The sequence below is a fragment of the Staurois parvus genome, unplaced genomic scaffold (genome assembly GCF_062004578.1).
Source record: "Staurois parvus isolate SC_StPar_1 unplaced genomic scaffold, SC_StPar_1.0 ptg000448l, whole genome shotgun sequence".
In the NCBI taxonomy this organism is placed as follows: domain Eukaryota; kingdom Metazoa; phylum Chordata; class Amphibia; order Anura; family Ranidae; genus Staurois; species Staurois parvus.
Genome location: NW_028318244.1, coordinates 3484797 through 3510250, shown reverse-complemented (window position 1 = coordinate 3510250; position 25454 = coordinate 3484797). Strand labels below are relative to the sequence as shown.

General features: G+C 44.3%; 2 pseudogenes; both read left to right on the top strand.

The window, feature by feature from the left end:
- Window positions 1-1277: 1277 nt before the first annotated feature.
- LOC149453551 (ras GTPase-activating-like protein IQGAP2) lies at window positions 1278-3019 on the top strand (annotated as a pseudogene).
- Window positions 3020-23436: 20417 nt separating this feature from the next.
- Window positions 23437-25178, top strand: LOC149453550 (ras GTPase-activating-like protein IQGAP2; annotated as a pseudogene).
- Window positions 25179-25454: the final 276 nt, after the last annotated feature.

The window sequence follows — 25454 nt, the reverse complement described above, 5'->3', positions numbered from 1 at the left end:
CAAGGCAGGTGCTGTAACATCTTTGTTGTTTGGTAATAATGACTTCACATTATATACAGCTAGAGGGGTTAGGGTGGGCTTGTTTTAAAGCTCCCTTACTGCTTGTTAAATTATAGGAATACTTTAATGTCCATAGTCTGGGCACAGATGCTCTTTAGGCTTACATGTATTTATTGTTTGTCATTGACGCCATATACTTGTTTTACGTTGTGTACATACAGCCGGATAATATGTGACAGATCTGCATATGTAGCAGAATGGTATATAGTGTAGAATTGGTTCTCAACATTATAACTTTATTATGCCTAGTGTGGACAGGCTTTGGATTAAACTGTTACCTGAGCAATTTTAAAGTCAGAAGGGATATATCTTACATGGTAGGTGAATATCCCCTCATTTTTTTTAAGTGGGCCCTTTAAGGACCAATCTAAGGTTAATGAATGGTGAAAAAGAAATAGGAAGAGGAGGACGGGGTCTCAGGTTTGGGAAGGTTGTGGTAATGTTCCCAAGCCACTGCTCTGTGTGTCCATTCACACACAGAGCTGCAGTTTGGCCCTGCCCCCTCTCTCACCTCATTGGCTGACTGGCTGTGATCGACAGCAGTGAGAGCCAGTGGCTCCTGCTTGCTGTCTTAGCCAATGAGGAGGCAGAGACCTTGGACAATGAGGCTGTCTTGCACATTGCTGGATTGCGATAGGGCTCAGGTAAGTATTTGGGGGGGGGGGGGGGAGCTGGGGGGCACTGCTGCACACAGAAGGTTTTTTACCTTCATGCATAGAATGCATGAAGGTGACAAACCTTGAGCCTTTACAACCACTTCAAGTCAGCCTTTTTTTAATGTGCTGCCAAAGAGGCTCAATTTCTGTTTATTTCCATGTGGCTGAAGACAAGCCAGCTAGGGTCACAATAATGACAGTGCTTTGGGACAAACATTTTGGTGTCTAATGCCCAGAAAGTAACAGTATACAGTATATATTCACAATTTTGTTTTCTTAGTTTTAGACAAAGTGAGGAAAGGTTAGAACACAATTAAAACCATTTTCTTTTATTTTACAGGTTTTACAACTATGGAGAATGAGGTTATGTCATCCCTTGTAGAAATACGCTCAATTGTTGGGAGCAACCACGCTGGAAAGCTTTCCAAGAAGTTGCTCCGAAGCAAAAGATTATCAGTTAGTTCCAGTCTAAAGGATTCCCATTCCTTGGACTCCTCCTTGGATATCCCTTCTCCCCAAGAGGTATTGATAAATTACCTAGAAGGTGAAGTTTCCACTAAAATGAATGCCATCCAAACACTAAAAGAGGAGTTGAATACCTTGGACAAGAAAATATCAATTCTTGTGAATGGGAAACGGACACTAGAAAGCCTTGTGTCCCGATTTCCAAAACTAAAGCTGGACAACAGAATGGACATTGAAGATGCGATGTCCATTGACAGACAACGCATGCTTGAACTGAGCAGGAAGACACAGAGGTTGGAACCCTATCAGCACCTCTTCTATCATCTACAGACCCAACCAAAGTACCTGTCCAAGCTCATATGTCAGATGTCAGTACATGAGTATACCATTCTTGAAGAAAGGCTTCTTCCCGGACTCTACAATCATGCCTCAACTCCAAGAGAGGAATATCATTTTGTCAAGTTTTTGGGAAATGCTATTCAGTATGAGGTCGAGAAAAAATGTACTCATATCAAGGATATAGTGGAAGGAAAATTAATGGGCATTGAGACTGCCTTCAGCTTTTACAGGCAGGCTGCAAAATGTAATGTCCTCCACAACAAGCTCACTGAAGTGATAGATGGGATATTTCACTTACATCACAGATTATTGGAAATACCTTCTCTCACTACTAACATGGCAGACCTAGTCTTAAATGCAATATTCTCAGATGTGCACAGTATACCTTATGGAATAAGGTATGTGACAAGAGTCCTAAGACAAGCCCTGCATAAAAAGTTCCCCCAGGCAAGTGCAGATGAAGTCTTTGAGACTCTTAGCCTTTTCATGTACCAGTATTTCCAGCCAGCTATAGCAGCTCCAGATGACTTTGGAATACTGAAATTTAAAATGTCAACAGAATCAGGGCAAAAAGAGAACTTCTTGATCGTGGCTGTGCTTGTCGGCCACACCTTAATTAATAGCCATTTCCCCAAGGAAAATGCTGGAGCTTCAATCAAGAATGACTATATAATCAAAAACCATCCACGTTTCAGGAGCATGTTTGAGGAGGTTTTTAATGTTCCAGAACCAGAGGAAGAATTTGGCTTCAATGAATATTCTGACATGATTTCCCTAAAGAATCCAGTGATAGAGCTTCATGCAATGGACATTGTAAGCACACATAAGCTGCTTTCAAAATATGAAAAAGTGGTCATCCCAAACCAACAAGACAGTCTTTATCAAATTTTCAAGGATCTTGGACCAGTTCCTAAGGTTAAAGATCTTCTTTTTTATGAGAATGCAGCTGCTGCTAACAGAGGTGGAGACTTGACAGCAACTAAAGTCTGCCTCTCCTTAGGCAGCAAATATATTCCACAAAAAGAGAAAAATTTGACAAACCCAAAGGCTTTACAGGATGCTGGGCTTTCAAAAGCAATGGACTCCCAAGATATCCTGAACAATACTGACATGGATGTCACAAAGGAAAATGAATTTCAGCTGCAGCAACAAGCTGAAATAACGAAGCTCAGCCAAGCAGTGGATGCCCTTAACGTCAGCTTCAAATATTACCAGGACAAGGTAAACCAATATCAAAGGTTCTGGAACAGTTGCCTAGAAAACCTAGTGGGCCAAATGTCATCCAATATTGACATGAACAAAAAGATGCAGAAGGAGACGGAGAAGCAAGATGACATTAAGATTTTGGGGCTGAAGGAAGAGAGGAAAGAAAAGGAGAATAAGCAAACTAGGAAGAAGAGGACCTGGCTTCATAAATTGTTCAGCCCTAAGTCACCCACTAGCATCAAAAAGGTCAAATATACTGCAGAAAAACTGCACTACAAAGGTGTCATTGTTGACACAACATGTAAGGAGACCAAAGAGCTGGAGAGAAAACTGCTGACAATAGAATTTGAAGATGACCACCAAATTAAAGTCAGCATCGGCAAAAAGTTTGTTCTCCTTCCCATTGCTGACATCCTAAACCTCCATTACAGCAGAACACCAATCATGGAGTTATTCTGCTATCGGGTTGATGTCAGCATGTTGTTGTTTTTAGTGTACAGCAAGCTTTATGTCAGAACAACACATAACGCACTGTATCAAGAAATAACACCATAGGTTGTTGATTCAGGGAGCATTCGATGGCCCTAGGGCGGGTTCAGCAAGACGCTGATTGCAATCTACCACTCGACTGCGGGCAGGCGACAGATAGATCGTTATCTCTGCCCTGCTTCCCCCAGCCGCTGCTGCTCTCATGTTCACTGCAGAGCGGAGAGCGAGCATAGTGATGGATGGAGGGCGGAGCTCCCTCAGTAACCTTTCGAATTAACCAGCAGGTGATTGGTTGCTAGGCGGGCCTAGAGAGAGAGAGGGGGAGAGAGAGAAAGAGAGGGGAGAGAGAGAGGGAAGAGAGAGAGGAGAGAGAGATATTGAGGGGGGAGAGAGAGGGAAGAGAAGAGAGGGGGGAGATCTCGGGCTGGACACCGGACTGAGGCACTTCGGGCTGGACACCGGACTGAGGCACTTCGGGCTGGACACCGGACTGAGGCACTTCGGGCTGGACACCGGACTGAGGCACTTCGGGCTGGACACCGGACTGAGGCACTTCGGGCTGGACACCGGACTGAGGCACTTCGGGCTGGACACCGGACTGAGGCACTTCGGGCTGGACACCGGACTGAGGCACTTCGGGCTGGACACCGGACTGAGGCACTTCGGGCTGGACACCGGACTGAGGCACTTCGGGCTGGACACCGGACTGAGGCACTTCGGGCTGGACACCGGACTGAGGCACTTCGGGCTGGACACCGGACTGAGGCACTTCGGGCTGGACCCCGGACTGAGGCACTTCGGGCTGGACACCGGACTGAGGCACTTCGGGCTGGACACCGGACTGAGGCACTTCGGGCTGGACACCGGACTGAGGCACTTCGGGCTGGACACCGGACTGAGGCTCTTCGGGCTGGACACCGGACTGAGGCTCTTCGGGCTGGACACCGGACTGAGGCTCTTCGGGCTGGACACCGGACTGAGGCTCTTCGGGCTGGACACCGGACTGAGGCTCTTCGGGCTGGACACCGGACTGAGGCTCTGCGGGCTGGACACCGGACTGAGGCTCTTCGGGCTGGACACCGGACTGAGGCTCTTCGGGCTGGACACCGGACTGAGGCACTTCGGGCTGGACACCGGACTGAGGCACTTCGGGCTGGACACCGGACTGAGGCACTTCGGGCTGGACACCGGACTGAGGCACTTCGGGCTGGACACCGGACTGAGGCACTTCGGGCTGGACACCGGACTGAGGCACTTCGGGCTGGACACCGGACTGAGGCACTTCGGGCTGGACAGCGGACTGAGGCACTTCGGGCTGGACACCGGACTGAGGCACTTCGGGCTGGACACCGGACTGAGGCACTTCGGGCTGGACACCGGACTGAGGCACTTCGGGCTGGACACCGGACTGAGGCACTTCGGGCTGGACACCGGACTGAGGCACTTCGGGCTGGACACCGGACTGAGGCACTTCGGGCTGGACACCGGACTGAGGCACTTCGGGCTGGACACCGGACTGAGGCTCTTCGGGCTGGACACCGGACTGAGGCACTTCGGGCTGGACACCGGACTGAGGCACTTCGGGCTGGACACCGGACTGAGGCACTTCGGGCTGGACACCGGACTGAGGCACTTCGGGCTGGACACCGGACTGAGGCACTTCGGGCTGGACACCGGACTGAGGCACTTCGGGCTGGACACCGGACTGAGGCACTTCGGGCTGGACACCGGACTGAGGCACTTCGGGCTGGACACCGGACTGAGGCACTTCGGGCTGGACACCGGACTGAGGCACTTCGGGCTGGACACCGGACTGAGGCACTTCGGGCTGGACACCGGACTGAGGCACTTCGGGCTGGACACCGGACTGAGGCACTTCGGGCTGGACACCGGACTGAGGCACTTCGGGCTGGACACCGGACTGAGGCACTTCGGGCTGGACACCGGACTGAGGCACTTCGGGCTGGACACCGGACTGAGGCACTTCGGGCTGGACACCGGACTGAGGCACTTCGGGCTGGACACCGGACTGAGGCACTTCGGGCTGGACACCGGACTGAGGCACTTCGGGCTGGACACCGGACTGAGGCACTTCGGGCTGGACACCGGACTGAGGCTCTTCGGGCTGGACACCGGACTGAGGCTCTTCGGGCTGGACACCGGACTGAGGCACTTCGGGCTGGACACCGGACTGAGGCACTTCGGGCTGGACACCGGACTGAGGCACTTCGGGCTGGACACCGGACTGAGGCACTTCGGGCTGGACACCGGACTGAGGCACTTCGGGCTGGACACCGGACTGAGGAATGATATTGCAAGCCGACTGAGGCTAGGTGTAACAAATCTGTCCATGTCTGCAGTACTGGTTGAACAAAACTCAGCTTACACATAGCCTGTCTGATCAAAGACTGCACTGCGTTTATGCAATCCATGAGCACATGTGATGGACAAGCTGCATAGTGCTCATGGAAACAATCTGGATCATCCTCCAACAACCATACCAGTGATTCCACTTGATCCACACTAAATGGGGGAAAAAAGTCATTCCTGCTTTCAGGGGTACAGGACCGAGCCAACTCAACACAAACCTGGATCAATGGCTGCACCTCAGAAAACTCTGTGCCCTGATCAACTAGACAATGAGCGATCCTTATACACTCTAGCAGTTGATCCCGGGTATACTCCTTCAGAGTCTGATAAGCATATTCTCTGTCATCAAACACTAGCAGAGATAAATACACAACCTCATCAAGATCCATCCTTCCCAGCAACAAGCCAAGATGGCTTCCCTGTGCAGCCACTTCTGGTCAGGATGGCCTTGTTGTAATGTCAGGGATGCGGGTGTGACCAGAAGTGTGTGGACTGACACAGGGAAACGCAGGTTTCAGATATAGTAAATAATATAATTTATTGAGACTAACAATACAAAACGCAGTGCAAAACTAAACATAACACAGTGCAAACAAACTGAACCAAACCTCCAACAGATAACAAACATACAATACAATAGTCAGGCAGGCCGGGTCATAGCAAATGGGCAAACGGAGTACCAGGAGCAGGCGGGAGAGTGGTCAGGACTAGCCGAGGTCAGTACGGGCAGAGTTCAGGCAGCGTCAGGACAGGCAGAAACAGGATCAGGAAACCAGGGCCAAGCAAACAGTACAACAAGGCACAGACTGCAGGTCTGGCCATCACTTAAATACACCACCTGCAATCAACCCCAGGTGATGGCTAATTGCCGAAGTGAGCCTCTGGTTGTTGAGAGCACCCGCTGGCCAGCCCTGGTACTGCAGCCCACAAGGCAGGTGAGTCCCACCACTATTGGCTAGTCAATTCCTGACATATGTGCTGTGTGGGGAAGAGGAGATCTCTTAAAGTGGAGTTCCACTCAAAAGTGGAAGCTTCACTTATTTGCCTCCTCCTTCCCCCTCCACTGCCATATTTGGCACCATTTGGAGGGGAGGGAGGAGCGGATACCTGTTTGTGACAGGTACCCGCTCCCACTTCCGGCTCAGTTTGCCACAGGGAAGTGAGCCGGAAGTTCGGCCCCCTCCTCCCTCTTAGTCTCCTGGCAACTTTCACAGATCCCAGAAGACTGCCAGAGCAATTAGTATGTGACTTGCGCATGCGCAGTGGGCACCAGGCTGTGAAGCTGTCATAGTTTGGTGCCCACAGTTGAGATGCTGGCGCCATGGAGGACAGAAGGAGAGAAGGGACTGCGTGTGTGAGAACATGGCTGGACTCTGGGACAGGTAAGGGTGTGTTTATTAAAAGTCAGCAGCTGCAGTTTTTGTAGGCTGCTGACTTTTAATAATCACAAAAATGTCTGGAACTCCGCTTTAAGGGCTCTGCCAACAGGGACACAGTCCTCAACTCTCACTGTCTTCCGCCATGCTGACTCCTGTACCCTGCCGGTACCGATCACTCACTGTGTTTATTTAGAGAAACCTGCCTTCATGGTGGGTCACAGTGGGACTTTAATTCCGCTTTAACAAGCCATGCTACCTAATGTCATTGACCATATTTGGTCAATGACTTCACTCGGAGATACCCGCTGGATTGTTTACTACATGAAACAAGCCAGCGGGAGGGGAAGTCACTCATTTAGTGGCAGTAGTGATACCACCACCAACTGATACAAAGTTTGGCTACAGAAATAAGAAATAACACCATAGGTTGTCGATCCAGGGAGCATCCGATCGTCTTAGGACAGGGTTCGGCAAGCTGACGATTGTAATCTACCGACAGCTGGCTTGTGAACACGGCTCTGCTTCTCCCCAGCCTCAGCCACTCTCTTGTCCACTACAGAGCGGAGAGTGGGAGGCAGCATAGTGCTGGATGGAGGTCAGAGTTCCTTAGTTAACCTTTCGAATTAAGCAACAGGTGATTGGTTGCTAGGTGGTACCACCACTAACTGATGCAAATTTTGGCTACAGCAGCTGCTGGAGGATCGGGTAGGCAAACAGGCGAAATCTGGCCATTTAGCTTTTCTATGTAGCAAACCTTGAACAACTAGAGTTCAAGTGCAATTCTCTGTCGACCCAAACTCAAAGCTTATCCCTAGTATGGAGTAGGAATGAGCTTGAGGTTTGGATCCATGTTGAGTTAGACCCAAACACTAGCTGGTTCAAGTTCTCCAAACTGAATGGCCACATTTGCCCAGCTCAATGACCCAAACATCAGCCTGCTGCAGCCAGACGTCATTTACTTAGTAATAGTATCACTACCAAAATGGATCCCCCGTCATTAGTTTCTAGGTAGATAGCTACCTCCACAATTAAAAACTAAGCTTCTGGAGCCTGCAGTCACAGAATCACGGGTGCAATATTAGGCTGCATTCAGACTTGACTGTTTTGTAGCTTGAATCCCCAAAAAAGCTCAAACTTAAAAAATCAATTGCTCTCTATGGTGCCTGTTCACAGTTGATCGAGCAAACAGGCACCATAGTGAACAATCGATTTTTTAAGTTTGGAGCTTCGAGCTTTAACCCCTTTGCGCCGGTGCCTCCCGTCCCTTTAAGGGTTTCAGAAGCCGGGAGGCAAGGCGGGTTTAAGGTCATGTGACCGCTGTGACACGCCGTCACATGATCGGGAAAGGTCCCAATTGAAAGAGGAGACCGGGACCTTTCCCTGAGTACTGGACATGTGTGCTGGGAGCTCGCAGGGCACGCGCTCTCAGCACATATGTTCTTTTTTAATAGAACGCAAATGTGCGGGCGCTCGGCGTCTACAAAACAGGTTAAGCTACAAAACACTGAAGTGTGAATGCAGCCTCAGGCTCCTGCACACAATACCTGCAGGTCTGTGCTTACTATAAGGTTAGTCACCAAAGAAATGTCTCTATGAGTATGACACTCCTCCTATACCAACATTATTGCGCCAATATAACAGAGAGTGGATATAATTAATAGGTGCTGCTATTAATAAAAAACTGTAAATAATAATAAGTTGTGATAAACAAAATAACCACAAATAATAGCGCAATCCTAAATTGAATCAATAAATTAATTTGCACAAATATATATAACCACCACCAAATATGTGCAAATTAATAGTGCAATAACATAAATAAGGGATCTCAATATAGTCCATTCAAAAAAGTCCATATATCAATGATCCTCAATCAATGAAGTACTGAGATCCTCCTTCATCAAATGTGATATTCAGTGCTCAGAACACCCCATCAAAATGCACACTCACCATGTGCTAGTAATTAACCAGCATATTAGTATATATTCACCAAAAAGACTCCAAAAGAAGATCCTCATGTGTTGGTAATCAATCAGCATATCAATATATATCCGGTATTCCACCAAACAAACTCCAAAGGAAGATCCTCTCATATCCAAATTAGCACATGTGGGTAAAGAAAGAACTCGCCAGTGTAATATTATCCAACAAATTTATTGTAAAAAAAACCCCCTTAAAATCACACTCACAATAAGTAAGAAAAAAGCATTTGATACATCAGGGCACAGAGCCCTGTATCCAGTGTCTCACCTGCCTGCCTGCACTCAAAATGGTGGTAGTACGATCACGTGATCCGGACACGTGCGTCGGAGTGCGTGGTGACGTCACCGCTAGCCACACCCTCTGTGCTTATACCAGTGTTTCTCAACTCCAGTCCTCATGGACCCCCAACAGGTCATGTTTTCAGGATTTCCCTCAGATGAAACAGCTGTGGTAATTACTAAGGCAGTGAAACTGATCAAATCACCTGTGCAAAATAATGGAAATCCTGAAAACATGACCTGTTGGGGGTCCATGAGGACTGGAGATGAGAAACACTGGCTTATACCAACGTACGGGCGTTCAGTTGCAGAGCTGTAGGCAGTGTAAATGGACTATGAGCGAACTGATCAGCATGTTCGCAGTCTTTTCAAACCACAAGTCGAACTGCCTTTGTGGATCATTAATTCATTAATTCACAGATCTCTGCCCACTGCACAGCCACACCATTTAAAAAATTTGGCAGCAGGTACACGGAGAAGAACCCACAGCTGCTGTCACAGAGAAGGGGGCTTTGGTACAGGTTCAATAGGTGCATGCAGGGGTGGACTGACAACTCATGGGGACCCCAGGCAATAAGGGATCATGGGGACCCTGTGTCCTTGCCCAAACTCAAAAAAGCCTATGAAAAAGGTACCAGGGGCATCTCATGGGGCCCCCTACTGACCCCGGGCCCTCGGGCAGTGCCCAAGTTTCCAAATGTTCAGTCCGCCCCTGGGTGCATGTTACGTGTTACACCCATGTTTAGGGTGTAAAATGTAACATGCTACTAAAGGTGAATTTAGCCTTTAAAACCATTGACACTGTGTGGCCCCCACTGCCTGCGGTTTTTCTTTTTTTCAAATTATAAACAAGCTGGCCAGCAAAATATTTGGTGAATGACTTCAGCCAATATCACTGACTGGTCTGGACATCCCAGTAGGAGGGGATTGTTGGCGCAGGTCGTCACGTTTATATTGGCGAGTCGTCGTTCATTGCGATTGATACTGGATCTACTTCGCTGGACAACGTAACTGATGCTGGATTTACACCGTGGGACATATTCATTGACCATCGGTGTGCGATGTCGTGTTTGTGTTGGCGAGTCGGCCGGGCATTGCTCATTGTGACTGACACTAGATTTAAATTAAATCGCTGGACAGTGTAATTGATGATGGATTTACACTGTGGGGCATGTTTTTTAATGGCAGAGTGAATAGTTGTGCTTCTATCAGAGGGTAGTAGGGTGTTGTTCATTGTGATTACATCGCTGGATGATGGTGATGAATTAACACTGTGGGACTTTTTTTCTTTTCATACATTGTCAACAGTGTTTGTGTGTTTATTTACAGTGTATTTTCGGTGGGAATGAGTAACCAGACAAGATATCTGGGGACCTGCTATCCTTATGGCCCCTTTCACATGAGCAGACTAATCAGGCCTGGTTGTCTGTATTTCAAGCGGATCCGATCGGACGATCCATTGCTCTTTATTGAGCGGTGGGTGTAAGCGGACATGTGTCCGTTTACACCCTCCTGCATCCGGTTTGATCCTACCCACTAAAAAGAGACGGATGGGGATCCATTCCCCATCTGTCTGACGGATTGGATCAGATGACGGGTGGAAATGGACAGGTGGCCCGTTTACATCCAACAGCCCATAGAGGACAGCAGGCTGTGTTCATGTCTGCTCTGCATAAGCAGAGCGGACATGGATCTGTCACCTGCTTCCTCAGCGGGGATCAGCGGACAGATCCCCTCGCTGAGAGAGCAGATCCGCTGATGGGTTCCACCAAGTGTGAAAGGGGCCTAAGAGGAATTCCAGGTTCTGATAACTACAGTATGAGCCTCCTGCGCTACTAGATGAACAATGCTACCGAATGGGGAGGGCTGCTAGCACCCAACCATATATCAAATGGATACTAGAGTAGACAAATATATATATATATATTGGTGCAGCGCTTAACCTAAATGTTACCTACTAATAAATAAAATACAATAATCATTATTTTTATGTGACTATTAGTGTACACTGTGAATAATAGTCCCTTATCGTGAAGTGAACTGATCCACTCAGGGAGCTAAAGTGAAAACAAAGAAGTGACTAAACATGGTACCATAACAAAAAACAGTGAAAACAAAAAGTCCAAATGGGACTGTACTGATGTGAATAAAAAACAAACAGTATACAAAGAATCCCTGAAATTGGGACCAATAGCTCACAAAATAGTGATCACAATGGCTCAATAATGCCCAATAAGGAAAAGAACCAAGTGACAATAAGTGAATCCCTAAATGAGGGATCAAATTCCACAAAAGTGACAAGTGCTGTGTTATAACATCAAGAGAAAAAAATATACCAAAATTATATGAACATATAAAAATAATGTTATGAAAAACATCAACACCACTTAAATTTAAATAATATTATGCAATAAGTCCAAAAGAAAAATAAAAAAGAATATACAAAAAAAGCATATAAAAATATATAAAAAATTCAAAGTTGCGTGAACACCAAGTATTCCAACGCTTTTTGAAACGTACAGGTGATAAAGTGGATGTGCATAACAACCAATGGGAAATAATCCATAAGCGGCTGAATTGCCCCCTCAGCTCCTTGAAGCGACCCAAACGGGCCAAAACGTTTGATATCCCCTTCACTGCTATGCGTAATAAGCAGCAGGGTCACCTCCAGAGATGTTAAAATGAGATACAGCCAACTCACATTAAGATTAAGAAGGTAGAGATAGAAGAGATCTTCCATAGTGGAAATCAGTTTAATATACTTTTAAGAACATATATAGCCAATTGCCCACTCACTTTGCATTAAAATAGAACAAGCTGTAAAACCACATGCTATGGGTGTACTTGCATGGGTTTTTAGGTGTAGCAAGATGGCATCCACGCCAAAAATACGTCACCACGTTCCTACGCGTTACGTCCCGTTATCACGAGACTTCCTCAGGGTAACGTCATTGGTGACATGCGGCTTTATATAGGGAAAATGGATGTCAATCACAGTTCAGAGGCAGACCTGCTTATTGCTCCTACCTCTCAGGAAATCTCCTGCGGCCATTACCAGGGAAAATGTAATATTATTGATGATACTTATATTTCTACGCTTTTATTTATATAACTGATCAATATATATTAAACCGGAGCATGTGAAATAACACTTTTAAACTGTAGGTAACCCTACGGTGGCCATTTTAATGGGGTCCTGTATAGAAGATAATCTATGAGATGCTCCTACCTCTCAGGAACTTCAATAGCTATACAAATCGGGGGACTATTAATATCTGAAACCTACACTTTTATTAAATCTAAAAACATAAGTTAAAACAGGGCATGTATATCTGCACTAATGCAGTTCTAAACCTTTATTAATAGCAATCAAAAGTTGAACATATATCGAATGTACTAAAAATATATAAGGAGGTGATGACTATTTAATATGGCGATCTATACCTATTTAAAATCATTTTTGTTGATATCTATAAAAACTAATGCCATAAATACTACTTAGGATAAAAAACTATAAATTTTACAGAAGAAAAGAGAAAAAACTGCTATTTACTATTTTTTCTTATTGTTGTATATGGCCCCAACCTAATGTCACAAAAAGATATATGATACACTAAAAAGTGCGTTTTGGAGTGACTATTTATGGTGTATCAATGCGTTATAAAGTGCGTTTTGGGATGTCACCTAAAAATAATGATTATTGTATTTATTTATTAGTAGGTAACATTTAGGTTGAGCGCTGCACCAGGTTTTGATAAGTCCACTCCCTAAAGACTCCCCCCCCCCCCCGACATCCACCAGCCTAGGGATGTGGTGATGAGGCCCTTGTCCCTATGAAGCAGGCAAGGTACCCCTACCAAGTTGAGGGCACGTGGCGTGGCCTGGCATGGTATGGTTCAGGAAGTAGGGGGGTGCATGCTTCCTGCTTCTCTATTTCCTGACCAGTCAAGCTGAATGGCTAGATAAGGATTTGGTATAGATTTTGGAGGGACCCCATGCAACCATAAAGAAACCGGCAAGGGAATTACATTTAGCAGCAATTTTTTTTTTCTGCATGTCACTTTTGCTGGACTACATCTTACAAGTGTGCCGCTTCATGGGCAGATTTACAGTATTCCCCAACATGTTATCTGAAGATATTTACCTGTGAGACAGGTAAGTCCAGATTTATTATTTTAATTGGCATTTTAGTCTTACCATGGTGATTCCAGTATTTATTTGTACAACAAACACAATTCTCATTTGTACAGTATAGTACATGACACAGGATCTATAGTTTTAACCCTGTGTTATGCTGCCACCTTCAGGAGATGGGATGCTAAAACAAGAAAGCAGTAAGGATGGCGCAGAATAACTCCTCCAGCTCTTAGCATGCCTCAGTTTTTCGCTATTATCCTTAAAAGGAACTTTGCCCTAAAAAAAAAAAAAATACTGTAGCTGCTGACTTTTAATAAACATAACAGGGATCCAGCGCTGTCCTCACCAAGGCCAGTTCTTTGCCGGTCTTAGGGTTCCGCGGCACGGCCATCTTGGATGTGGAAGCCGGCAGTGACTTTCTGGTGCTTTACAGCTGGCTTCCCACTGTCCATGCACAAGTAGTGTTGCACTTTCCCAATAGGAACCCACTCAAAAATAAATATATATATATATATCACCCAAAAGTATTAGAAGTTCTGCTTTAGGAGTATGGACTTCAGCTCTTTTTTCTGAGAGAAGTAATGGTTTCTTTTTATGATTTATTTTCTTCAAGACTCTTCTGTGAAGATTCCTAGTTGCTCCATAGCCACTGCCACTTCATTTTGCAGCTTTGCAAGTTGGTTGACTCCTTGATAGAGCCTTGGAGGATTGTGCCCAGATCCCACCTGAGAGAAAATGTGGAGCCAAACTTTGCTCTAGGCACTGGATCCTGTGTGAGGTGCTCACCTTGGCACTTAGTGCATTGTATTTGAGCTATCTGCATGGTGCTATACAGTTCCAGGGTTGAGGTCCATCCACTGGTGGTACCCTGTCTCTGAAGATCCTTCCTAAAGGGTATGACCACCGGTACAGTGAAGAATGTTTGGGATGCCCTTGAGGGGGCTGTTGTTGCGCACCCGGATTGCAATCAGTGAGTACCTAAGGGCTTGTTCTACAGGTGGTGCATCAGTAACCCTTGCTGCTACTATACTCTATATACCTGGAATTATATATATTGTTGGTTATCTCTGTAAGGCATCATGCCATTTTTGCCAAAGGTCATGTTAACTGCAATCAGTCTGCCTCACCTTCTCCTCCAGAATCTATCTCTGTTATTTTCTACAGCTTCTGTAGCTGTGGCCAATGTGGAAGTCTACCCTATCCCCTCAGATGGGTTGGTACATGGGGAGCTTTAGTCTATAGGCTTAACACCTAGCCTAAATGTATTTGCATAGACTGTTCTATGCCAAGCTGAATCCTTAGATGGCCCCATCCTACTACTGTTCCCAGGACTTCAGACATTGAGGATCTCTTTTGCCTTTGGTTTGGCAAGCCATCACTCTGGTCTGACACAGCTTCTCTCTCCTGAGATCAGTACCACAGGGACATCTGCCTCATACTGCAACTAATGGCTGATAACTTCTCCTATTGGGTACTTAAACGTTGCATGGAGTCTGCCAGGTTTGTCATTGTAACTTTCATGTGGGGGACTTTCCAGGCCTTGTAGCCTTTTTTTCTAAGTATTGCCATGCCTTGGACCTGTCTACTGTACCAAGGGTCTTCTCAATGCACACTTACTTATTACTAGTAAACAAGGATTCTTGCTTTCCATATATTGCAATACATATTCAAGCTGGCCAAATGCATCAAAGTGATCCCTCTTTAGCCATCTGCTACTCTACTGTGCAAAATGCCAACAGGTCAGTCAACATCCATCAGACTGTGCAGATCCTATTGAGATCCTGGATGATCCTCAAATTCTAGAAATAGAACTCAGAGCTGGATCCTTTCATTGCTCTGAATATCTGAGCCTGATTCTAATCCTTGTCCTGTGCAAAGTTTTTCCTTCCCCTAGAAATGCTCCAAACTTTTCACTCCCATGTTCAGACTCTGAAGTCTAGGACCAACCGACCCTGATTTTGCATAAGCGTTAAGGATTTAATGGGGTCCTTCTTGAGGAAGTCCCATATCCCCATCTTCACACCAGACTGTTGCTGCTTACCATTCTGCAGCATGGGACATGAATGTGTAATATCTGGTTTATCCCATTCGCTGTCAGGCAGGACCAGGCTTGCCCTGATGTTCAACGCTAGATGCAAAAAATGTCCTACCTCCCAATGCTTTGGTTGGTGCTGTTGACGAATGTCAGCTTTTTCGGCTCAGCAAAAGTTCTAGGCACCCTTTTAGTATGAAGGACTTGGTCATTGCTGAAAATAATTTACTAGCAGTGTAGTAGACTAATAGAAATCCAACAGACCCAACAGTCATGACATGTATGCTGCTGATTCTGTGTAATTGAATCACTAATTGAAAGGGGCATGTTCAAAATAATAGCAGTGTGGAGTTCCATTAGTGAGGTCTTTCATTCTTTGAAAAACAGGTGGCAATTATTGCCCTTATTTAAGGAAGGAAGGCAGCAAATGTACATGCTGGTTACAGTGCATTTCTCTCTGAAATTCTGAGGAAAATGGGTCGTTCCAGACATTGTTCAGAAGAACAGTGTACCTTGATTAAAAAGTTGATTGGAGAGGGGAAAACATATAAAGAAGTGCAGAAAATGATAGGCCGCTAAGCTAAAATGATCACAAATTCTTTAAAATGGCAACCAAAACCTGAAAGACGTGGAAGAAAGCGAAAAACTACCATTTGAATGGATAGAAGAATAGCCAAAATGGCAAGGACTCAGCCAACAATCAGCTCCAGGAAGATGAAAGAAGGTGTAAAGTTCCCTGTGAGGACTGTTACAATTAGAAGACGCCTATGTGAAGCCAAGCTATCTGCAAGAAGCCCCCGCAAAGTCCCACTGTTGAAAAAAAGACATGTGCTGAAGAGGTTACAATTTGCCAAAGAGCACATTGACTGGCCTAAAGAGAAATGGCGCAACATTTTGTGGACTGATGAAAGTAAGATTGTTCTTTTTGGGTATAGTGGCCGGAGACAGTTTGTCAGACGACCCCCAAACACTGAATTCAAGCCACAGTACACTGTGAAGACAGTGAAGCATGGTGGTGCAAGCATCATGATATGGGGATGTTTCTCATACTACGGTGTTGGGCCTATTTATCGCATACCAGGGATCATGGATCAGTTTGATTACATCAGAATACTTGAAGAGGTCATGCTGCCTTATGCTGAAGAGGAAATGCCCTTGAAATGGGTGTTCCAACAAGACAACGACCCCAAACACACCAGTAAACGTGCAACATCTTGGTTCCAGACCAACAAGATGGACGTTATGGAGTGGCCAGCCCAATCCCCGGATCCTAATCCAATAGAAAACTTGTGGGGTGACATCAAAAATGCAGTTTCTGAGGCAAAACCAAGAAACAGAGAAGAACTGTGGAATGTAGTCCAATCATCCTGGGCTGGAATACCTGATCACAGGGGCCAGAAGTTGGGTGACTCCATGCAACACAGATGTACAGCAGTTCTCAGAAACAGTGCGACTACAACCAAATATTCATTAAGTCATTCAAAGGAAAGCAAAATCTTCAAACATTTTTCAGTTTATATAGTGAATGTTTGAGTTTGTAAAGAAGAATACAAATACTGATATTTTTTTGAACAGTCTAATATTCACTTTTCTTCAATTTTTTTTAGAGGAACAACACAAATTTGATCTATTTTTCTTCATGTTTTGATGCACATGCTGGATCGAAATGGGGCTCAGGTAAGTATAAGGGGGGCTGGGGAGCTGCATTCAGAAGGTTTTTTTACCTTAATGCACTGAAGGCATTAAAGTAAAAAAACGTTCTGCCATTAGAACAGATTTAAACTGAACTCTGCACTAGTTCTTCGCTGTATGGTCTTCTGCCTTCCTGTGCAGAGCGATAAGGGGGTACCTCTGGTCCTCCTGTATGGGGCCCAGAGCTTGCAATTCAACAGGGGTCCGTCGGCAGAGTGGGACCTTTTACTTCCATGTACTGCTGACTGCTCTCCTGGTCTGCAGCAATTAAAAAAACTTCCTGGGCCCCTGGCGGAGTAATCCTTGTGCTACAGTACCCGACAACTGAATTAAAATTTGTGCCTGTTTGTGCCTGTATCAATGTTATTGCTGTGAACTGCAAGATGATTACTCTGCCGGACTATTTGATGATTTTCAGACACAGGCAAGTTTGTTTTTTTTGTAATTGCTGCAGACCAGCAGCAGCGGTGCCCCGAAGTAAATATTAAGTAGTCCCACTCCTTTTCCCAGGCCCCTGCTGAACTGATAGAAATTACTGTATCATCTGAACAGCCTTAGGTCTCATTTACACATGAGGTGCCCTCTGAAGAACAATCCACATTTGGATTGCTCTTTAAAGGGAATGTGACAGGCAGTGAGGAGGAATTATATCGCCTCTTCACCAACTGTTTAAACCCCTTATACCCGCAACTGTCCCTGCCCAGTGAACTCAACAGCAGGGACAATTTTTGCTGCACAATTTGGCTGCAGCATTTGTACACCCCCTTTTGCTGCCTTTGCAGCTTAAAGGGAATGGCTGGGTGGTGATAACACAGCTCAACCTTGCATTTTTACTGCTCCTCAGCCACAAGTGTAAATATAGCTGCAGGGCTCCTTTTTACAGTTGTGTTGCTCTCTAAAGAGTGATCTGTGGTGGATCAATATTTAGAGTTGTTCGACAGGTGGTGAGGAAGCATTATGTTGCCTCCTCACCACCTGTTTTAACCCCTAAAATCCAACACCACTCAGCTGCAGCCATGTGCACTGCACACGGTTGCTGCACAGCCCCATTCAGTTGAATGGGTTGAATTCAGCAAGTGGTAGTGTCCGCCGAGCTCTCCAGGCAATATCACTTTTGCTGCACCACAATGTAAAGCATTGAAGCCACATGTATACACTTTGCAACTTAAGGGGGAGCAGTAAAATGGCCTTACTTAGTCTGACAATGCAAGTGATAATGTGCCACATGCTGTACCACTCAGCAGGCTACACTATGAACATTACACACTCCTGATCCCTGCATTTTGTATGTTTTGCACTCCTACATTACATACTCTTGACCCCAGCAATCTGTACATTACTAATTTCTGACCCCTGAACTATGCACATTACCTGCTCCTGACCTCTGCACACTACACAGTACATGTTCTTGAAACCTGCATTTTGTATGGTATATGCACATATTTGATCCCTGTGCTCTGTTTTACATCCCTACCCCTACCCCTGTCCAATTTTGCCAAGCAGCTGTGAGTGGAAGCAGGACAGGACAGCCCTTTGTATTAGTGCCCTCTGGCACTCTGTAATGCTGCCCGGCCGGCCAGAGAAAAGAGAAGGACCAAGAGCTCAGTGAGACTCATGCCGCACTCGGCCAATGACCACAGCCCCACAATTTAAAAACGCGCCAAGCAGTGCCTTGATGCCATTTCACGCCCGCCCCTCCACAGAGAATGCCCAAGTCCGCCTAGCATTTGAATGGCGCATGCGTCATTCAAAAGTCGGCCTGCTGTCATATTTTTTTATAGCCAGCCGATGTTGCAGTTGCAGAACCTGCTCCAATTTTTCAGTTTGTGAGAGTAGCGTTGACTTTATTCTTGCAACACTCTTTATCAACTCCCCCACTGAATCTACCAACATTTATTAAATACCAATAAAAACATGAAACGTACATCTTTGTGTTTTAGTGTTAATATACGCCATTGGAAAGTATCTTAGCTCAGTGACTTTCAGCTTAGATTAAGTACAGTATGTTTACTTTTTTATAATTCAATGTTTACCAAACACACCCTGCGGTGTGTTAATATATCTCAAGCATAGTTCAAAAACTTGCGGCACTTCAGAATACCAGTAATCCATCCATGTCATTAAGCCAATTTGGGTCACCTCTACCTAAGACTGAAAAGGCTCACCCAAAAGAGGTGACTCCACAATGGGAAAGGTCAAATGCTGAAGGTATCTCAAGTAGCCTTTGAACACAGCCGTCTACTATCTGATCCAAACGCCCTGACACCCTTCCTTCAAACAAATACACCGAAAAGTAAAATATACCCCAGGATTTTGTTAATAATTGCGTTTACCAGCCAAGTAAAAAAATAAATCCCATCACTGTGACAATGGGAGCAACATAAGTCTCAAATTTCTGTGTCATTGAGAGAAAAATAACCCCCATAATTGTTATCAGTGGGATTAAAGTCAGTGGAATAAAATAAACCATGAAATGTCCATGAAATAAAATAAGCCCCATCCTTGGTGTTAATGGAATAGAATGAGCCCCATCCTTGGTGTTAATGGAATAGAATGAGCCCCATCCTTGGTGTTAATGAAATAAAATGAGCCCCATCCTTGGTGTTAATGAAATAAAATGAGCCCCATCCTTGGTGTTAATGAAATAAAATAAGCCCCATCCTTGGTATTAATGGAATAAAATGAGCCCCATCCTTGGTATTAATGGAATAAAATGAGCCCCATCCTTGGTATTAATGAAATAAAATGAGCCCCTTCCTTGGTATTAATGAAATAAAATGAGCCCCATCCTTGGTATTAATGAAATAAAATGAGCCCCATCCTTGGTATTAATGAAATAAAATGAGCCCCATCCTTGGTATTAATGGAATAAAATGAGCCCCATCCTTGGTATTAATGGAATAAAATGAGCCCCATCCTTGGTATTAATGGAATAAAATGAGCCCCATCCTTGGTATTAATGGAATAGAATAAATTTGCCATCATTGGTGTTAATTAAATAAAATAAGCCGCATCATTGGCGTTAATGGAATGAAGACAGCACCAGTTTGTTGGAGGTAGGGGAGTGTTACATGTATTAGCAGATTTAGATACACTAACAAATTGAATCCAAACTCCAGCTCACAATTCATAATCATTTACACCAGTATTTTTTAATTTTGGGAAACCCAAGCTTCTCAAGCTTCACTCCCTCTGTGATGTGAGTGTTGCCTTACCCTCTCCCCCCCCCCCTCCTTTGCTTTTGCTGTGCCTTATCTCTAGCCTTTTTTTTTTCCCATCTCTTCTAACATTCTGCTAAAACTTTGTGATTTGTATAGTACTGCTTGGACCTTGAAGAAGGGGACATTCCCCGAAAGCTTGTCCTCAAAATTGTAAGTTAGTGCAAATAAAAAAAGTATCACGGACAGTACTCAATTGTTTCTGTCGCAAATTCACTAATTCGGCTACAATCACCTCAAGCAACATGAATAAATAAAAGCTGATTATTTTAATCACCCGTCAGTAGAACTACAGGCATCCCTTTTTTTAATTTTGGATAGAGTAAGGGAGGGGTTATAACCTGTCAGAATTTTTTTTTTTCGCCATCTGTGCCTTTCCCTTCACTTCTTGTCCCATAGCCAAAGAGGAAGCGAGAAGAAAATCCCAGCAAATTAACAGGATTCCTTGGAGACTCTAGTGTCCCCATTGGAAGATTTCCCCCCTATTACTTTTCTGGGAACAACCCAAAATGTAGGATTTTCTTTTACTTTCAGTGATAATGGTAATCAGGACAAATAGAGAGGGCAAATCTCCCTAACGGAGACACAGACAGCAATAAAATCTGACAGGGGTTCTAATCCCTCTCCACTCTATCCATAACTAGAAAAAAAGGTTTGCCTCCAGTTATACTTTAAATGGTTTGCCTCATCCATGTACACTGCAACAATCTGCTGGAGAGCTTCCTGTTTACATTAAATATACTGTAGATTGATGTGTGTATAGAATATAAGCATACTATCCTGGTGTATTAATTCTGTGAATTAAACCTCCAGTGTCCCCTCTGAAAGGCAGACAACATCATCACCCAACAAGCTATCTAAACATGGCTCTGGACTTGCATTAGTACGGGTAGCACTGTTTATAAAGGTGTGTTGCCCATCCCCCATACCATGCCTCAGCAGCAGGTTGAAGTCTCTAAATTTGAAAAAAATGACTGTTATTTTCAGTTGAATCCACTGAGATTTGAAAATTACAGTTCCACAGCTAAAGGTGGGGGATGGAAACCGCCTAACAACCCCCCCCCCCCCCCCCCACCAGCCCTACCCCAAGACAAACTGCTGTAAATTAACATTTGGTTGATTTATTGATTTCAACAATTTCTCCTATTAAAACAGCCTGATTTTACACCACTCTGCAGGCTTCATTCACAAAGCTAACACACTAAGATACAAATGTTATTTTATATATAAAATATTACAGTCATTTTCAATGTAGTCAAGTTTAAATATTACATGTGAGCACAATTAATATATGTATTCAGGGGTTTGTGAATTAATCCCATTAGTATTCCTGATAATTACAGTGCATAACCCCTTATGTAACATATTACTGGGCTCCTTAGACCAGAGTTCTTTGTTCAAAACAAGATCTAAAAATAGCAACCAATCAGCTGTGCTCACTGTGGTCATGTGACCTCTGTGGTCATGGACCTCTGTGTGATGTCACAGTGTAGCAGGCAGACACTTTCTGTCTTCCGTGGTGAGCAGTACTGTACTAGACTGCTAAAGGCGTTTTCTTCAAATATCTTGTTTATATTTGCACTAATGTGCTCCAATTTAAACATTTCTCATCAAATGACCACTGTTGAATCTCAGCGAAAAAGTAAGAAACTTTGTCTACATTTTTTTCCCATATTTTGAACAAAAACATGTTTTTCTCATTCACCTCTACCTACAAGTACTGTGCACACACATTCATAACACAGGCAGTGACAAAGTCAGCTCCTCTCCCTATTCTTTTCTATTGAGAGCTGAATCTTGGCAGCCATCCAGCCCTCTAATAGAAACACAGCAGGTGCTGCCCCCTAATGGGAACACAAGGCAGGTGCTGTAACATCTTTGTTGTTTGGTAATAATGACTTCACATTATATACAGCTAGAGGGGTTAGGGTGGGCTTGTTTTAAAGCTCCCTTACTGCTTGTTAAATTATAGGAATACTTTAATGTCCATAGTCTGGGCACAGATGCTCTTTAGGCTTACATGTATTTATTGTTTGTCATTGACGCCATATACTTGTTTTACGTTGTGTACATACAGCCGGATAATATGTGACAGATCTGCATATGTAGCAGAATGGTATATAGTGTAGAATTGGTTCTCAACATTATAACTTTATTATGCCTAGTGTGGACAGGCTTTGGATTAAACTGTTACCTGAGCAATTTTAAAGTCAGAATGGATATATCTTACATGGTAGGTGAATATCCCCTCATTTTTTTTAAGTGGGCCCTTTAAGGACCAATCTAAGGTTAATGAATGGTGAAAAAGAAATAGGAAGAGGAGGACGGGGTCTCAGGTTTGGGAAGGTTGTGGTAATGTTCCCAAGCCACTGCTCTGTGTGTCCATTCACACACAGAGCTGCAGTTTGGCCCTGCCCCCTCTCTCACCTCATTGGCTGACTGGCTGTGATCGACAGCAGTGAGAGCCAGTGGCTCCTGCTTGCTGTCTTAGCCAATGAGGAGGCAGAGACCTTGGACAATGAGGCTGTCTTGCACATTGCTGGATTGCGATAGGGCTCAGGTAAGTATTTGGGGGGGGGGGGGGAGCTGGGGGGCACTGCTGCACACAGAAGGTTTTTTACCTTCATGCATAGAATGCATGAAGGTGACAAACCTTGAGCCTTTACAACCACTTCAAGTCAGCCTTTTTTTAATGTGCTGCCAAAGAGGCTCAATTTCTGTTTATTTCCATGTGGCTGAAGACAAGCCAGCTAGGGTCACAATAATGACAGTGCTTTGGGACAAACATTTTGGTGTCTAATGCCCAGAAAGTCACACTATACAGTATATATTCACAATTTTGTTTTCTTAGTTTTAGACAAAGTGAGGAAAGGTTAGAACACAATTAAAACCATTTTCTTTTATTTTACAGGTTTTACAACTATGGAGAATGAGGTTATGTCATCCCTTGTAGAAATACGCTCAATTGTTGGGAGCAACCACGCTGGAAAGCTTTCCAAGAAGTTGCTCCGAAGCAAAAGATTATCAGTTAGTTCCAGTCTAAAGGATTCCCATTCCTTGGACTCCTCCTTGGATATCCCTTCTCCCCAAGAGGTATTGATAAATTACCTAGAAGGTGAAGTTTCCACTAAAATGAATGCCATCCAAACACTAAAAGAGGAGTTGAATACCTTGGACAAGAAAATATCAATTCTTGTGAATGGGAAACGGACACTAGAAAGCCTTGTGTCCCGATTTCCAAAACTAAAGCTGGACAACAGAATGGACATTGAAGATGCGATGTCCATTGACAGACAACGCATGCTTGAACTGAGCAGGAAGACACAGAGGTTGGAACCCTATCAGCACCTCTTCTATCATCTACAGACCCAACCAAAGTACCTGTCCAAGCTCATATGTCAGATGTCAGTACATGAGTATACCATTCTTGAAGAAAGGCTTCTTCCCGGACTCTACAATCATGCCTCAACTCCAAGAGAGGAATATCATTTTGTCAAGTTTTTGGGAAATGCTATTCAGTATGAGGTCGAGAAAAAATGTACTCATATCAAGGATATAGTGGAAGGAAAATTAATGGGCATTGAGACTGCCTTCAGCTTTTACAGGCAGGCTGCAAAATGTAATGTCCTCCACAACAAGCTCACTGAAGTGATAGATGGGATATTTCACTTACATCACAGATTATTGGAAATACCTTCTCTCACTACTAACATGGCAGACCTAGTCTTAAATGCAATATTCTCAGATGTGCACAGTATACCTTATGGAATAAGGTATGTGACAAGAGTCCTAAGACAAGCCCTGCATAAAAAGTTCCCCCAGGCAAGTGCAGATGAAGTCTTTGAGACTCTTAGCCTTTTCATGTACCAGTATTTCCAGCCAGCTATAGCAGCTCCAGATGACTTTGGAATACTGAAATTTAAAATGTCAACAGAATCAGGGCAAAAAGAGAACTTCTTGATCGTGGCTGTGCTTGTCGGCCACACCTTAATTAATAGCCATTTCCCCAAGGAAAATGCTGGAGCTTCAATCAAGAATGACTATATAATCAAAAACCATCCACGTTTCAGGAGCATGTTTGAGGAGGTTTTTAATGTTCCAGAACCAGAGGAAGAATTTGGCTTCAATGAATATTCTGACATGATTTCCCTAAAGAATCCAGTGATAGAGCTTCATGCAATGGACATTGTAAGCACACATAAGCTGCTTTCAAAATATGAAAAAGTGGTCATCCCAAACCAACAAGACAGTCTTTATCAAATTTTCAAGGATCTTGGACCAGTTCCTAAGGTTAAAGATCTTCTTTTTTATGAGAATGCAGCTGCTGCTAACAGAGGTGGAGACTTGACAGCAACTAAAGTCTGCCTCTCCTTAGGCAGCAAATATATTCCACAAAAAGAGAAAAATTTGACAAACCCAAAGGCTTTACAGGATGCTGGGCTTTCAAAAGCAATGGACTCCCAAGATATCCTGAACAATACTGACATGGATGTCACAAAGGAAAATGAATTTCAGCTGCAGCAACAAGCTGAAATAACGAAGCTCAGCCAAGCAGTGGATGCCCTTAACGTCAGCTTCAAATATTACCAGGACAAGGTAAACCAATATCAAAGGTTCTGGAACAGTTGCCTAGAAAACCTAGTGGGCCAAATGTCATCCAATATTGACATGAACAAAAAGATGCAGAAGGAGACGGAGAAGCAAGATGACATTAAGATTTTGGGGCTGAAGGAAGAGAGGAAAGAAAAGGAGAATAAGCAAACTAGGAAGAAGAGGACCTGGCTTCATAAATTGTTCAGCCCTAAGTCACCCACTAGCATCAAAAAGGTCAAATATACTGCAGAAAAACTGCACTACAAAGGTGTCATTGTTGACACAACATGTAAGGAGACCAAAGAGCTGGAGAGAAAACTGCTGACAATAGAATTTGAAGATGACCACCAAATTAAAGTCAGCATCGGCAAAAAGTTTGTTCTCCTTCCCATTGCTGACATCCTAAACCTCCATTACAGCAGAACACCAATCATGGAGTTATTCTGCTATCGGGTTGATGTCAGCATGTTGTTGTTTTTAGTGTACAGCAAGCTTTATGTCAGAACAACACATAACGCACTGTATCAAGAAATAACACCATAGGTTGTTGATTCAGG